Source organism: Amphibalanus amphitrite, unplaced genomic scaffold, assembly GCF_019059575.1.
Source record: "Amphibalanus amphitrite isolate SeventyFive unplaced genomic scaffold, NRLGWU_Aamphi_draft 000169F_arrow, whole genome shotgun sequence".
Taxonomy (NCBI): domain Eukaryota; kingdom Metazoa; phylum Arthropoda; class Thecostraca; order Balanomorpha; family Balanidae; genus Amphibalanus; species Amphibalanus amphitrite.
Genome location: NW_024881664.1, coordinates 482,754 through 501,099, shown reverse-complemented (window position 1 = coordinate 501,099; position 18,346 = coordinate 482,754).

Sequence of the window (18,346 nt, the reverse complement as noted above, 5' to 3'; positions counted from 1 at the left end):
GCGGAGCGGGAACATGAAAGAAGATTAACTTAGATAGTTATGCGCGTGACTCGGAGAAAATGCATGTGACGTCTGATGCCATGGTCTTTTTGTGAGATGTCCACCGAAATAATGAAAGCCGAGCAAGATTTTTTCATTTTTAATAAGGTCCCATTAGATCATTAATCGTTTTATAGCAGGATGAATTTGGTCGAGACCCATCTGTGTTGTGGTTTTGTAGCACGTGCTACCATTTGCCACGGGACTGTTTTAGAGACACACTTCACAGTTGATCACATGACAGGTCGCCCCGCCCCTACCCGCGTCTGTCATGCATGGCCGCGTCCTATTGCGTGCACTGTGCAGGGCGGCGGCTATCGGCAGCGGCACGGGCAGCCGCCCGGGACGCACTCCGAGCACCATCCGCGAGTCAGGCGACGGCGGCAACGGCAGCGGTGGAGGTCACGGAACACATAGGCTCAAATAATTCGACAGGGAAATGTCTCAGGTATGTTTGCTGCTTACGCCTATCAAGTGTGACGCCTGACTGACCGCTCGACTCGCCATCGACGGACGCTCAAAGTCGCACCCCTGACCCTTGTCAGGAATGACGAGATCCGTCTTATCGCATGGAAATATCCGACTGAAGCAAGCGCGCTGCATAAATGAGACGGATGTCATCTATGTAGGATTCAAATTTCCTTGTTCAAGGCAAATCACTTGCTTTAATGATTACAAACATAATTTATGATGGCTATTAACAAGACGTGTCTTTCTAAGTATTCTTTTTATTTCATAGAGCAGTGATTGGTTGTGGTATTGCTTACAAGGAACGATCCAAAATGGTTATTTCTTAACCCCGAACGACAAACGGCCTTAGCCCGGAACGAGTTCTGACGGAAAGTGACTGGAATGGCCCAGGCCGGCACCGTTTAGCCCAAAGTGATAATGGTTACATACATAATGCTGTACCTATATTACCATTGCGTATTAAATCCATTCAACTGAGCAAATGGTTTATTTAACCCTCGCACGACCAGGCCATTTCTCATAACACGAACGACCAGGGGGGGGGGGGTTGTTACGACCCCCCCCCCCCTGGCGTTTCGAAACGGAAGGTCGTAGAGCTTAGCGGAAAAAACCAACGGATTGCTCTCAACGAGATCTCGCGATTGGTGGTATATTTTTTGGTCCTTGGTCAACATTTGACCTACTTATGACCGGTCAAAGGTCAAATTTTCCGAAAAAATCAAACTTTTTCAACTTTCCGCGGCGATTGCGGCAAAACGGTGGGAGATATCGACTTGAAACCTTCACTATCGTGTTCCTTGATCAATTCTCTATCGTTACGGAGCGAGCGAAGCGAGCGGAGTCTTTCCTTAGATTAACGGAAATTTCTGAGTATGAGCGGCCGGCCGGCCGGCCGGCCGTGGTCACGCTTTTGCGACGCTTATATCTCAGCAACCACTTGACCGATTTACACGCGGTAATTTTTGTAGGGTAGCTTCATTCCTTCTGCCAAGTATTGGACTATTCCCGATGCATGTAGGTGACCCCTTATGCACGTGCCACGTGCAAAACGAAGAGGTGTCACTTTTGTAATTGTTGCAATATCTCGGTAACTACTTGGCCGATTGCGCTGAAAGTTGGCATGTAGGTAGGCACCCATTAGGCAATGCCTATCCATGTGCCAGAGTTGGGGTGCTGCTGCACGTGCGCACGTGCAGGGGTCGATTCCAGATCTCGAGAACGGCTGGACCGATTGCGCTCAAATTTGGTACACGGTTACGGAGCAGTTAGTAGGGTGCCGTGCACAAGTCAGTTGGGACCCATTTTGCACGTGCGCACGTGCAGGGTGCCGCTTCCAGATCTCGAGAACGGCTGGGCCGATTGTGCTCAAATTCGGCACATCGCTAGAGACCGGTTAGTAGGGTGCCGTGCACAAGTCAGTTGGAGGTACCCCCTCGCAATTTCGCACGTGCAAGGCCCACCCTCTCGCTCGCTCCGTTAGTCGCCCCATAAGGCGCTATACTGGTTTGGTATGTATTTCGTTTCCCTAGCTCTAAACATGGCGCGTTGGGAGCGCCGGAAGTCGGCAAGGTCACAGTCGGCGGCAGAAATTCGAAAAATCAAAATTTAAATTTTTGAAATCTGATTGTATTTTTGGATTTGGGAGGTCCATTTGCTCCCTATAGAAGCTAATATTGCTGCATATTCCCATTGAGGTGACAAGAATTAGCAAAATAGTGGTTCGGGCGCTTTTCAAAAATAGTACCGGACGCTGTTCCTCTTGTGACGTCATAGCTCCGTGACCTGACCTGACCCGGTCAATTTTCTTGCACCACACGATAGCCAATGCTTGCCCCAACATGCATGGGAAGTTTCATCATGATTCATCAAACAATGTGGGTATCACCGGCAGAAAACCTAGGGATTCGGCGCACACGTTTGGTAACTGTCGGCCGGAGGCTGTACCTCTTATGACGTCATAACTCCGTGACCTGACATGACCCGATCAATTTTTTTCGGCAAAAGATGCGCAAAGGTTACCCCAGTCAGTATTGAAAATTTCTGCCCGCTACGACAAGCCGTTTAGCGTGCACTTCGAAAAAACCTCATGGGGGGGTGATACAACCCCCCCCCCCTAGGCGTTCTAGGGTTAACTCGACTTTCTACAATAAGACTACATTTGATAGCTGTTTGACAATTGGCATTTAGGTACTTTACCTACTCCACTTGATACAACATTTGTACTCACGGTACCTACCTACCCAGCCAGCCTTCCCAAATGGGGCCCATATGGGCTGAAAGTGGGGCATCTGGGCTTAAGTGGGCATGGGCTACATGTGGGCTATTATCTGGGCTAAATCTGGGTCCCATATGGGCTGAGCCCCAGCAAAACATGCCCACATGGGTCCCATATGGGGTGAACATGGGCCAGATGGGCCCACGTGGGACATGGGCTACAGATGGGCTACCCACATGGGCCCCATATGGGATAAAAATGGGCCAGGTGGGCCAAACGCATGTGGGCTGGAGATGGGCATCCCATGTGGATCCCATATGGGGTGAACATGGGCCAGATGGGCCCACGTGGGACATGGGCTACAGATGGGCTACCCATATGGGCCCCATATGGGATAAAAATGGGCCAGGTGGGCCAAACGCATGTGGGCTGGAGATGGGCATCCCATGTGGGTCCCATATGGATCACCCATGTAGGCCCCATTTAAGTTACTCCAAGAGCATATGTAAAAGCAAAAAAGGTGACTGTTGTTCATGTGAATTTTGGACTCCAAGTACATCAAGTTCATACATGATGCCATATGGGGTCAATGTAGGCTGGCCCATATGGGTCCCATGTGGGGGCCGCGTGGGTCTCATATGGGGCCTACGTGGGCTTGCCCATATGGGTCCCATGTGTCACCCACTGCTATTCCCATGTGGGGCCCATATGGAAGAGGTGGGGGCCATGTGGGCCCCATATGGGAACCATGTGGGCATGTTTGCTGGGATATGAACATTTCCTTCACTACAAAATGTTGGTATCTGACCCGACACCTATCTGGGCTGGATGCGGGCAGCATGTGGGCAAACTGGACATCAACAAGCTGGGCACACCCAGCCGGGGCCCACATGGGGCCCGGCCGCCCACATGGACAAAATTTACTACAAAACTTTGTTAACTGACCCGACACCTATCTGGGCTGGATGCGGGCAGCATGTGGGCAGACTGGGCACCAACAAGCTGGGCACACCCATCCGGGGCCCACATGGGCAAAAGTTACTACAAAACTAATTGTTAACTGACCCGACACCTACACCTATCTGCCCAGCAAACATGCCCACATGGGTCCCATATGGGGTGAACATGGGCCAGATGGGCCCACGTGGGACATGGGCTACAGATGGGCTACCCATATGGGCCCCATATGAGATAAAAATGGGCCAGGTGGGCCAAAAGCATGTGGGCTGGAGATGGGCATCCCATGTGGGTCCCATATGGATCACCAATGTGGGCCCCATTTAAGTTACTCCAAGTGCATAATAGCAAAAAAAGTGGCTGTTGTTCATGTGTATTTTGGACTCCAAGTATATCAAATTCATGCATGATGCCATATGGGGTCAATGTAGGCTGGCCCATATGGGTCCCATGTGGGCGCCGCGTGGGTCCCATATGGGCCTACGTGGGCTGGCCCATATGGGTCCCACGTGGCACCCACTGCCATTCCCATGTGGGGCCCATATGGAAGAGGTGGGGGGGGGCATGTGGGCCCCATATGGGAACCATGTGGGCATGCTTGCTGGGATATAAATATTTCCTTTATTACAAAATTTTGTTAACTGACCCGGCACCTATCTGGGCTGGATGCGGGCAGCATGTGGGCAAACTGGGCACCAACAAGCTGGGCACACCCATCCGGGGCCCACATGGGGCCCAAATGGGCAAACTTTACTACACTTTGTTAACTGACCCGACACCTATCAGGGCTGGATGCGGGCAGCATGTGGGCAGACTGGGCACCAACAAGCTGGGCACACCCATCCGGGGCCCACATGGGGCCCAAATGGGCAAACCTTACTACAAAACTTTGTTAACTGACCCGACACCTATCTGGGCTGGATGCGGGCAGCATGTGGGCAGACTGGGCACCAACAAACTGGGCACACCCATCCGGGGCCCACGTGGGGCCCAAATGGGCAAACCCCAGCCAGCATGCCCATGTGGGCCCCACATGGGCAGTTGATGGGCATGGTGGGCTAGGTGGGCCATGGGCTAGAGATGGGCAAATATGTGGGCTGCATGTGGGCCCCACATGGGCTGCCCACATATTTTTTGGCAGGCATAATGCTTGATAATGAGATTGCTTGCACATGTACAGTAGGTCTATTAAAAAAGTCCCCAGCACCAGTGGGCGCTGCCTTCGCTGAGCCGAACCCCCGTCTGCCTGTCCCATATCGCGCCGGGCTCAGGTCAGGTAGGGTCAGCGGGACCGCTCGGTCCGGCCCGCGGGCGGTGGACGGGCGGCCGGTAACGTTTTTCGCCAGCCAGCTGTAGAATCCAACAAACGGGACGGCCACTGCTCAGCGCAGCGAAACCGGTGTTTAAGAATGGCAGTAGATGTTCATGGCCACAATGATTATAGAGATAGTCATTGTTAGCCCGTGCCCCACAGGAATGCCTAGACTCTAACGCCCTGTTGGAGGGGAAATGGGGATTGAGCATCATTCTTATAACTCAGCTTGGGCATTTAAGTGGCATTCGAAGTAGCGTCAAAAGTAGCAAAAAGAAGAAGAAAAATACTTCAGCCAATTTAAGATCGGGTCAGAACCAGAGGTCATGTCACCAGAGGTCATCGGTGGTAAAATTTTGCTTGGACAGGGTGCGTTGCGCATTGGGTTTCCAATTTCCATGGAAACATCAACAGACTCGGAAGCTCGCAACGCTAGCGTGGAGCCGAATTCATATCAACCGCCGCAACAATGCAGCAGCGCAGCGTGCTGCAGCGTGGGGCCGTGAAACACCGCCCAGGCCCCCTGTCTCCCCCTAATTCCTGTCATCCTTCCAACTCTGAAATCGACCGAGCCTAACCTAACACAGCAATCAGCTCGTTTACCGCTATGTCTGAATAATATTGTCGGATTTAATTAAGGTGAACGGCTTAGCACGTAAATAACAGCAACTGCCACCGTCGGTATTATGAGAAAACCAATTGCTTTTCCACAAACACTTACAAGTTTTTAGCTTAAAACTTACTCGAAATTAATTTTACCAGCCTCGTGTTCCTCTTATCAAAACACTTCGAATGAATCAAAAGTTAATCTTTAAAGGTAATTTGAAAAATTTGGCCTATGTTCAAAGACATGACCTGACCAGAAATGGTCATGATGCATAGCAGGATATTATATCCGTATCGTGGAACTTTACAAACACTTCAGATGATTTCATAACTTAAGCATGTCCATCAAAAATAATTATTACATGGCTCATATGTAGCCTGGGTGTGTGATCATGCTTACGGGTATGTTGAACGCAACTGATAATTTTCTGTTGGCCACAATTTCTATATTTAATTTATCCTCCCGGATTTCATATTTTTATTAATGAAACCTTCACGATGTCGAGAAAAAACGCTTAGGAGACTTAACAGCCTGAGATACATTCAGTATAAGGAAGGGTCAAGGGTGCTAGATTCCTTCCGTCCTCGCTATCCTCAGGAAAAAAAAAAACAATCCGCATCGCCCCTAGTCTTCATGCTTCCCTCTCTGGACTGGAGGTCACCCCACCAGCCAACCTGTAGTTGATGTCGGATCCATTCCAGGCAGAAATGTGCATGGATCCGAGTGATGGATCTATGATCTCAGTGGATCTCGAGGCAAATTGCAGGTTCGGGGCCCGGTTCTTATAGAAACACTTACCGGTAAGTGTCACTTGGGCCAAAGTGACACTTATCTTAGGGCGACTTGAAGTCTCGGTTCTTATAGCCACACTTAAAGCCTCCCTATGATAAGTGTCACTTTCCTTAGGGAGACTTTGAGTGAGACAAGCAAAACCAAAGCAAAACGAACTTTGCATCTCTAAAATGTTGTCATTTCTGGCAAATCTGTCCATTTTAGGAAGCAGTCACGTGCAATTTGTTCAATTCATACTTTGGATATGCATATGACCGAATATTCGAATAAGAACCAATACGTTGAGATGCAGTTTTACATTTACCTTTGACTCTTTGTTGTTGTTGTTCTTTGGAAATTATTAACGCCATTGACAAATAGCACTTAACCCGCGCCCCGTACCGCCATCGGCGGACCCTGCCACCCGTAGGGGGGTGGGGGGCGTTTCCCCCTATGATCTTGGAAGGTTACCGACCGATTTTCAAATTTCAAACGGCATTCGATAGCTCCATCGGGGAACTACCTTGTAACCAAATTTCATTGATCTAGGTCCAAATGATGAAGTCACGGGTCAGGTCAAAGGTCACATTTTCACCGTTTAGAGGCCTAATTCTAAGGAATGCGTTATAACATCGAGCAAAAGGAAAGTTATCCCGCGCCCCGCGGGGGGGCAGAATCTGCCCCCCCCCCTCCCTTTTTCGCTAATAACTTCCAAACGCGTTACGCCAGCGACGTCAAACTTTCAGTACCTTATCATACATCAATTTGACACGTTCCCTTAACATTTGAGCGAAATCCGTCGGAAAATTTTTGAGAAATTGACGGTTTAGTGACGTCATGTTCGCCATTTTCGCCTCAAAAACGGCAAAATTTCAAACGCCGCTAACATCTTCATTTTTAAAGGAATCAAGACGTAACAAAAAGGTTATACGTGATTCTACTTTGTCTATTAAATGGCTATCTCGGTTTTTTGAAAATTTTGGATTTTGGCCCAATTTTTTTCTTCAAAAAACTTACTTCTTTGGGAAAATAATTAAAAATCCAAAATTTTGAGTGTATCGAAAAAGCCGGAATATATGTCAGAAAAGTGGTCTATGTGCACCTACATACCAATTTTTAGAAGAATCGGTTCAAAAATGTGGGAGTTATTCAAAATTTTATGACGTCACGACACACAAAAATTTTGAAAAATGATTTTTTGGAAGTTCTAGACCTCGTACGGAAACAAAAATAGCACCATTCGATTCGCCGTGAAAAACTGCATCAGATAGACACCTGTTTAGGCCTTAAAAGCCAACTTCAAAATTTGACCTTACTTGACCTGACCCTGATCTGACCTCGACCTGAAATTCATCCAGAGGTGATCCATATCACTTATTGAGTGTGCCTATTGAATTTTATGAGTAAAATGACCCATAAAACATGTGTCGCACATGCCCTTTTCTATATTTTGTTTTTGGTGACCTGACCTGACCTGACCTTGGCCTTGACCTTTGAATGACATTGTATGCAACGAATATTGTCTTGGTAGTCTAAGAACACGTTTTGGGCAATCAGTCTCAGTCCATTCTTCGGCAACTACGATGCAAGGCCGATGTTAGAGTGAGTTTGCGAAATCGGTGGATCCGCGGAGTCCCTAGCCCGCGCCCCACTGGGGGGGGGGCTGTTTATAGCCCCCTCCCGTTTTTCTGCAATAACTTCCAAACCGCTTGACGTATCGACGCCAAACTTTCAGTACCTTTGGCTGCATCAATTTGACACCTTGTGTCAAAATTTGAACTTCGCACCTACCATAGGTCGGCCGGAAATGACGTCAGAGTGACGTCATGTTCGGCCGATTTCGACGCAAAACATTGAACCACAGCAATCGCTCCCAAGAGCTCAGTTTTTAAGCTAGATCCAATTTCTTTGCATGAGAGGACTCAGAATAGACTGCGCTATCAAACTGCTATCTCGGATTTCCGAATTTTTAAAAAATTCGGAAATTTTATATAATAAAACTCAAAATTTATATTTTTACATTTTTTTTTCAGAAAAATTTTGACTTTTCGAAAAAAACCGGAATATATGTGATAGAACGCATTATTATGACTAACTGTAGCAAGTTTTAGCTAAATATCTTCAAAAATGGCCAAGTTATACGCATTATTGCAAAAAATTAACAATTATTAATTTTTCAAATCAATTTTGCAGCATGAATTTGACATCGTACGCCAATATAAATAGCACCATCGTGCTCCTGAGCTCAAACTGCATCCAATAGACACCTTTTGTGTTCAAAAATTTTAACTTCAAAATTTGACCTTTTTTGACCTGAAAGTGACCTGACCTGAGCTAAATTTGACTCAAAATGACCTCGAATGACACAGACGACATCAAATTCGAAATCTCTGACCTAAATGGACCATAAAACATGTGTCACGTGACCGACGGATGATATGATATTTTCGTGACCTGTGATGACCTGACCTTGACCTGAAAATCAAAGTACAAGTGTGGTACCCTCAGAGTATCTAGAGCATCTGTTCACGAGTGTGTGAACCAAAAATGAGCCTGATCTGACTTGTAAGACGGCGGCCAGAGCCCAAAACGTGAAGAAGCCAAAATGCTAATAATTTTTAATTTGACCTGACCTGTGACGTCATCGGTGACCTCGAGGTCAATGAAATTAGGTTTCGCTCGACAGTTTTTCCGGGGCTATCAGACGCCGTTTGAATTTTGACGATCGGCCCAGTAGTTTCGGAGTTAGGAGGGGGGGCTATGAATAGCCCCCCCCCCAGTAGGGCGTGTTATACGCAGACCCCAGTGGGGCGCGGGCTAGGGAATCCACGGAGTCCCTAGTGGCTCCGCGGATGAACATCAAGTCTAGTATATTCGCGGATAAACGGGCAGAGATCCGCGGATGAACAAGACTCTTCAGGATAACCGCGAACTCCCTGAAGAGTTGACGAGATCCGCGAACCACCCGGGGAATCCGCGGAGAAACGATTCATTCTAGTGAGTTTGCGAAGGTCCTTTGCGTTTCATGCAGCTATCTTATGACAAGAATCAAGAATGGAAGAGCATATTGGTTAGATCGTCTGAGACTTAACCCTCGCCCGTATTGGTGTTGTCCCAGTTGCTGTTGGAATTCGCGGAGTAGGTACCGATTCATTCTAGTGAGTTACACGAATTATTCTTTCCGCTTAGACGTCGCTCGCAAATATCAATATGCAATTAACCCTATTAGTGGCAGGCTCCTGGCTACCCCTATTAGTGGCAGGGGGGGGGGGGGCTGTTTACGACCCCCCCTTGATATCTCGAGATCTAACGGGCCGATTTTCAAAATTCAAACGGCATTCGATTTCGCTCAACGAGATCTACATTTCTTAAAAAAAAATTAAAAAATGTCAATAGGGGGGTAGAGGGGGGTAAAAACGGGCAAATTGCAGATACATTTTAGACTGTTTATCACGGCCAGGTTTCTGAACCAATCTTAACGCAACTTTTGCCGATCGATAGAGAATGAACCAGGAATTCACATGGATCCTAAAAATATGCATTTTCAAAAATCATAGGCGGATACAGATCATTGAGATTGGGGATACACAAAAAGTATAGTAAATAAGGTTTTGTTGGTACTGTTTCTAAAAAGGGTGGCAATGGTCTTGTTATGTTACAATTTTCTTATGAGAGAACGACTAAAATTGTATTGGTCATGCATAGGCGGTGTCAGGGCACCTATGTTGGGAGGTAAAAAATAACCCCCCTTTTTGGACGCCTGGATCCGCCTATTATAGCAAAAACGTGTCAAAAGAGGATGCACAATAACTTTGTATATGTTATCACATGATACCTTTCATTCACTGTTCGTAAAACTGGTGCAGCATCGTGATCTTCGCCCAAATGACTCGCTTCACGAATAGGACCCCCCAATTCCCAGTGCTCTGGAGCCGCCCCTGGTAAAGTTATGAACTTGAAATTGTCAGGGAATGTGCCTAATTTAGTTTTAGGAAAAGTCAGAAAATTTCAGCATCGTAGCTCCAGCGGTTTCGGAGATATTCCCGAAAAACCTGAGGGGTGGATAAAAACAACCCCCCCCCCCTGCCACTAATAGGGTTAAAGGGACACTCCCACCTTAACATTAGTTTTGAGTTGAGATAGCCAAATTGGTGGCCATGGCCTGCAAATACCGGTTTGGGCACTCACAACATCGAAAAATGCTTTAATTCGAAGATATGGAATTTCAAACTTGCAGTTTTCGGATTCTAAGGGGCTAATGCATTGGAATGCCCCCTTAGAATTTGTGACGTCAGCGGAGATCTAACGATTTTTAAATCTTAGACTAAAACCGTGGTGGTATACGCTGCTTTGCGCGCAACGTCTGCCGCACTTTAAGGCTGCCAAATTATTGCTTCCAAATAAAGTCGCTAGTAACAGGGGAGATCCCAAAAAAGTAAACAAAAGTTTGTAAAACAAATCTTGAAAACCAGTGAATATTTTTTTCGGTGAAATTTGGTAGATATTCATTTTCGCTCTTTCTGAACCAAGGGACATCACTTTCATGCCAATTCATTAACTTTTTTGAAGGTGGGAGGGTCCCTTTAAATAATAGACGGCAGGCCATTTTTGGCGTGGTTGAACTTCTGCGACCAGTCTGCTTACTTTTCTTCCAACCATGAATGGAAAGCTGGAAAGGCATCTGAGCGATCATGTGAATGTATGCAAGTGTGTATGAATAACAGTAATGCTCACTCTTCCTCAGGGGCGGAGCTTCCTGTACAGTTGGTGGGGCAGTTGCCCCCTCCCCCCAACTTGCCCTTTTGCCACAGCCGACCTGACCCGACCGGTCAGCACCGCGCCTACAGCCGCTCCAGCCCGGCGCCACAGTATATCTATTCTGGGGAACATTTGGACTGGAGGGGCAATGCTGAACTCCGATACAAGAACCCAACACGTACCTATCAACCCGCGCAAAAATATCAACTTTGAAATTTGAGCTAATTTGACCTGACCTTGACCTGACCTTCACCAGAGCATAACCTAAACTGGCCCCAAAGGCTGCCTTACCCACATAATCGCATTTGTCATGTAAAATGGACCATAAAACATGCATCACATCATATTTTCATATTGTGACCCTCTGTGACCTGACCTGACATCGGTGACCTCAACTAGCAAAATATTGGGGAATATTTGTTTCTGGTCCCTAAAAAGCTGTTTCTGGCACCTAATTGCTGATCAGTCGCCCACGGCACGTGCAGTGACGGTCGCCCAGATGCATCGAAACTAGCCAATATCGGGGTAGAAGGGATGGGATCACTAAACAGAGAAGACTGCTCATCAAATGGTTGAACGGTTGCGAAGATACATGCGTCCCAAAAGTGCTTTATTATAATCATGTCACACTAACTGCGGTTAGGGTGGTATCACCCTCCCTAACCAAAGTCACACTTACCGGTAAGTATCACTAAGGCTAGTATGGCTATAAGAACGAGTCCCACTTTCCGGGTTAGTGCAGCTCGATGTTAGGGTGGCTATAAGAACCGAGAACCGAGTTCTCACTAACACTTAGCAAGTGTCACTTGCTTAGTGAGACTTTTAGGGTGGCTATAAGAACAAAATCGCCAATTCCAAGTGTCACTAGGCTTAGTGAGGCTTGAAAGTATGGCTATAAGAACCGGGCCCGGATCTATGATCCCACAGAATCCGGCGTGAAAAAATATCCTGGATCTATGATCTCACAGGATCTGACAATAAACCAAGAACATGGATCTTTGATCTGAGTGGATCCCACCATGCATAACATTTGGAACCAGGTTTCCGGTAGGGCACCTCCCTTGAAGTCTCCACCCTTGGGGTGGAGACTTCCACTGGCGTCCAACTGGCATCTAGCTGAGCAGGCGTCCAAGTTGGCGTCTAACTTAGCGTGGACAGAGACTTCCAAGCTACACGCGTCTAAAGTTAGCAGTCGCCAGTTAGACGCAGCCGCCGTCCAGCTAGACGCGTCCAAGACTTAGACGCGTCTAGCTAGACGCGAAATGGAAGTCTCCACCCCAAGTGTTTCTATGTCAATAAGTGCCATAAAACTATGGATTATGACGTGTTATCAGTTATCACATTAGATCACTAAATAAGAACGTTTGTGAGTTGCAACGAGTGATCTTTGGGATTTCTGTGTTGACCAAAAATAAATGAGGATCTGTGATCCCACTGGATCTCAAGCAAAAACACTAGACTCGGATCTATGATCCCTACGGATCTCTCGATAAATTAAAGAGCTGGATCTATGATCCCCACGGATCCGAGATCAGGATCCGCGGGATCAGATCCCAGATCCATTTTCTCGGATCCATGCACATGTCTGATTCCAGGACAAATAATCCTCTTCGTGGTGACGGTTTGGGAGACGGCTGGACCGTCCCGACAGGGCAATCGTCCCATGGGAACAGTCTCGCTTCCGCAGATCACTGTCGCTGGCTCGCACAAACTACACCAGAGCATAGTTATGTCATAGCTCTGCAAGGGCCTTTTCAGACCGAAAAAGATGGCTTCCAACAAAACAAACAATTTTCTCATTTAAGTATTGTATCTCATCAAACACCACATGTTTTCAGAGTGTTTATTATGCGTTCCGTCCAAAAAAGCGCAGTTCAATTTTCTCCCATTGACTTGAACGGTCTCAAAATTGACCCGGCCTTTCTGACAACAATGTCAAACTTGCAAAGTAAACGTTTCAAATACATAGGTATAGTGTTGCTCATTGAAATCGCTGAAAGTTCTAAAGCGATCGGTTAGTCGGTGTATTTAGATTGATGAGCACAGGAACTTTCCTTGAGGTAAGGTCACTTGACGTGACCTGGTGTTATGACCTTGAATTGAAAGACTTGGGCGGGAAAATGGGTCATTTGAAATCTTAAAATGCTAGATTTTAACAATAATTGCAAACACTATCCCGGCCAAATAGTGAGTGAGAAGGGAGCGATCCCCAACCCCATGTTTAGCTCCTATAATTGAGCTAGCTGCTAGAGCCTCGCGGAAAAAAACGAGCGTTCGCTTCGTTACGTGACGCAGCGACTGGTACCCCATTTTAAAATATCGGTGACCTCTTAGCTGGGCAGGTCAAGGGCCCCAAGGCATTCAATCGGTTTTTTGGTAAATAACCACAAAAATTGTCGCATTATCGTCCTTTTGATACAATTGTGTTTTCTGTTCTGAGACGCGTCGATTTACATGCTTTTTTGTTTAGGTGAAGCAATTTAGGATGTTTACCTGAGGTCAATGTCATATTAGGGCAACACAGGTCACGAAGCTGTTGAAAGGACATGTTGCATAACATTTGATTCGGCAAGTCTTGCAAAGTCCATTGATGGCTGTTCCGACTGGCTAACTCATTTTGATCGAGAGTTATTGACGAAGCACTCCTATCACCATAGTGACGTCATAAATGACGTCACGCAAGGTGAGCAATGCAAAAGTGAAGCATTAGACCTTGTCAAGAATGTATGAAGTCACGATTTGAAGTGCTTGAGAGTTGAGGTATAATTTTAGATCATTTCCGACGCCAAGATTAACAGTTTCCATATTTCCCTATTATGCTTATATGACACTAAGTGCATTGCGGATTTGCATCATTTTATAACCGACAACCGTGCAGAGGCTTACTTAAGACGCCATGGTTAAGTGACCTGACCTGAAAACGTGGTTGATGTCAAATGATCCGGCTTGAATCAAATGCAAGGCATATGAAATGGGAAGCCATTTAATTGCGTCCCAGAAAAGCTATTTCTGGCACCTAAAAGCTGACTCGCCCCAAAATTGGTCCTCAGCACCTATTTGGTGGATACCAGCACCAATCATGGAAAATGACCTTAATTAGCTGTTTCTGGCACCTATTCATCAGTACGCCTTACTCTTTTTTCTGAATCTGGCACCTAAATGGTGAGCGTAGCACCAATCTAGTAGAAAAATGAACTACTGGCTGGTAGAATCATGTTGTTCTGGTATAATGACCCCTGGAGTCTAGCCTAAAGGTTGCCAGTGCAGCTACACTCTAAGACAGCCCCGTAGTGATCTCAGCATTGTATATGACGTTTAAGTAAGCAAATAATATTGATTTGTTTGAAAAAGCAATGTCATTTAAATATTTAAAAGTATTTATTTGTAATGCTTAAAGGGAAACATTTTTGTGAGTAATTGTCTCAATTTTGACCGTTAAAATGGGTATTGTATTTTTTGACGTCATTAAATAGCTCCAAAAAAGAAATGTAATGTTTTCATTCCGTTCAAGGCCGCTGAAGAAACGCGGGATCTTGCGTGGGACATTGTCCGTTGTTTGCCGCGCAGAGTTGTGCCGTGGTTGTGCCTTTTTCATCCGTTTCTTACTTATGTGCGCATGAAGCTTTGATTTTGTTTTTGGTTATTGTGTGGCCGGTCAGTCAAACGCCCCTGTAGAAACCGGATGCTGCGTTTGATCGAGATGGAGTCAGACGATGATTGCAGAAAGCTAATAATATTGAAAAGAGGGCCGGTTGCGTGGCATGTCTGTTCAGAGTTGACATTTTGCTTTACTCCAGTTTATGACCGGAGAGCCTGGCTGGAAGTGACGGATCCAAACTTTTCACGTCAAAATGGCTGAGGGTGCAATAATCTCTACATAGCGGGCTGGTATAGGAGCGTCTTGCTATGCTGCACCATAGCTGGCTAGTGATTCTCTTTTGGCTAGAAATGGCATTAATCATTATCTCCACTGGCGAAAATGGCACTTGACATCACCGAATGCAACGTTCATGTTTGTTAGGATACATAAAATCAGGAAGATTACGCGAATTAGGTAGGCAAACGTGGAATAAAATACGTGCTGGATGTTTTGGTTTTGGTGCTGAATCAGCAAACAGCAAATACGGAGTTCAACTAGACGATCTGGCAACTTTAGGCTGTGTGGAAGCAATTAGGTGCCAGATTCAGATATTAGGGTCGAATAAGCATTTTGGGGCTGATCAGCAATTAGGTGCCAGAAACAGCTTTTTAGGGACCAGAAACAAATATTCCCCTATGAAATGTCAGCCTTCTATCATCAGTGTGCTTTGAGCTACCGCAAAAAAAAAATACATGGTGGCGGCATTCACCCCTTCTTCTCGGCCGGCGAGGGTTAAACCTCGCTTCGAATTATTGCAGATAATGATGCGACCGAAAAGAAAGCATTTATCTGTGTCTAGAACGGCCGTTGACTTGTTGGACAAGATCCCCAGTCTTGAATTGCTAGATGGGAATAAAATACTCGGTATGTGATACATATATAGTATATACCCCTCGATTTGCCCTCGCGCTAAGTCTATTTTAACCATCACTGTCGCTTTTTTATCCGATATGATGTCGCCGCTAAGCGGGTTGTTTTGTTTGCTTGCTTGCGTTGAATGGTCATTACGGATTATTGAAGGATTGTGATAAAATAGGAATGGGGCGAGGGAGGATATGCACTGCGTCTGCAGGTGTTTAATTTAGATCACAAAGGCATCATTTCCGGCATAGTGCAGAGTCACTATCTTCCCCCTCCTCTGCACTGCGGCATCTCTGCGCCCCACACACGGCGTCCTCACTCCACGGCCGGCCGCCGCCAACTGACCCACTCGCCGGGCGCCGCGACCTGACCCGTGTCGCTGCCACGGCCTGCGCAATAGAGTCGGGGCTGGCATCCGGGGGTTCGGCCGGCCGGCCGCCTCTGGAGCGGGGGACTTTTTTAGTAGACCTACTGTACGAGGGCATATCCAGGAATTTTGGTGAACACAGGCATTCACGCGGTGTTCCTGTATGGTGGGCTTAACATGGGCACTGCGTGGGCAGCCCATGTAGTGGGGTGTAGGTGGGTTGGATGTGGGCAGCCCATTATTTATTTTTTCACTGTCCAATGTGTATGATATTACAAGAAAAAAGAACTCGCTGTTTAGTCTCATGCCTCCAAAATACACTTCGACGTCGTGAGGAAGTCGCATAGTTGATGTTTGTGAGACCAGCTACGGCTGATATTGGACAGTCAATGTTGTGATTGTGTCGTATGATTGTGTCGCCTGAGCCTGCCCCTGCGCGGGCGACCCGCCGGCGGAGCTCGGCCCACCGGACGGGCAGTGGCGCAGCCAGGGGGGGTGAAAGGGGTGAGATCTCACCCCCGTCTCTTATCCTAGGGGCCCACCGTCGATTCGAACTGTAACGTTATGCAGCCTGACAATTTTTTATCACTAATGTCAAGGTCCGTCATAGGACTGAAAACCAGTTTTCAGGCCTGATAGCCCCCCCCCCCCTTTAGGATTTATAGTCCCATTGTATGATTTAAGGGGGTACATCCAAGGCCCGATTGAACTAATCCAAGGCCTAGGAGGACCCGTTCCATGGCATGAGAGGACCATTTCAGGCCTGAGAGGGCCCATTTCAGGTCTGAAGGGGCCCAGTTGAAGCTTGAGAGGACCCATTCCAGGCCCTAGAGGGCCTGTTTGAGGCTTGAGAGGGGCCCATGTCAGGCCTGAAGGGGTCCATTTCAGGCCCTAGAGGGCATGTTTGAGGCCTGAAAGGGCCCATTTCAGGCCTGAGAGGGGCCATTTCAGGCCTGAGGGGCCCATTTCAAGCTTGAGAGGGCCCATTTAATATCCTAAAGGGCTTGTTTGAGGCCAGAGAGGGCCCGTTTGAGGCCTGAGAGGGGCCCATTTCAGGCATAAGAGGCACCATTTCAGACCTGAGAGGGCCCAGTTACGGTATGAGGGGCCCTTTTTCGACATGATAGGGACCATTTCCGGACTGAGGGGGCCCATTTCAGGTCTGAGAGGGCTAATGTCAGGCCTGAGAGGGCCCATTTCAGGCCCTTGAGGTTCTATTTGAGGCCTGGGAGGGGCCCATTTCAGGTCTGAAAGGGCTAATGTCAGGCCTGAGAGGGCCCATTTCAGGCCCTAGAGGACTTATTTGAGGCCTAAGTGGGTCCACTTCAGGCCTGAGAGGGGCCCATTTCAGGTCTGAGAGGGCCCAGTTCAGGCCTGAGAAGACTCATCCCAGGAATGAAAGGATCATCCTATGTGTGGGAGGGTCTGTACTCCGAGCCTGGTCTGGGTCTGAGAGGGTCTATCTCAATCCTGATTGAGCCGATATCATGTTTGATATAGGTCAACTCACCACATGTATATTGATGGCCCAGTTCATGTCTAATGGGCCCATCTCAAGACTCAGAGGTTTTATGCTTCAGGAAGCACCCCAAGCGTGAGGGGGCCCATAGAGGTTTTTGAGGCTCATGGAGGTCCCGCAGTACGATATGTCAGCCTCTGAGAAAGCCATGCAGGGCCCTTAAGATGCCAAGCCGACATCTGAAAATTCCTCTTCTCTTCAGGCCTGTGCCTGCCTCACCGCCCGGCCCCACCCTGACGTCTAGGGGTTTGACGCCTAGGTATTCATCAGGACTCCACACCGGTCCATGATGGCTCCAAACTGACACCTGAGGCTCCTGCACCGGCTTTTGAGGGGCCCACCGACCTCTGATAGCCACCATGCAGGTCTCAAAGGACCATGTCGATTGTTGATATCTAAACCCCAAGTCTTGGAAGGCCTGTGCTCTATGCAGATTCTTGAGGGCTTTACGTGGGCTTGTAAACATCCCGAACTGGCTCTAGCCTAGCTCGACCGCGCCCCGCAGAGCAGGGCCCCAGGCTTTCCAGTTTTACGCCCCTGAGGGGTGTTTGAATAGTCCCTTCTAACCTGGGGTTTGACGACTAGGGTCACGTAACGACAAGTGTGGCGGTAGGCGGCTTTCTAAAGAGCGTCGAAAATCATGGAGAAATTACTTCAGTCATGTTGCAACTTTCAGACAAAAGCCCACGTCATCATGTTCATCGAAGGAAAAGTTTCGCCTATTTCGACACTCGAGGACATATAAAGCTATAGCGCGCTGAAAGTGGGTTCGATAGCTCTCTAACGCGTGCAATCAGCCATGGGGGGGGGGGCAAACCCGATCATAATT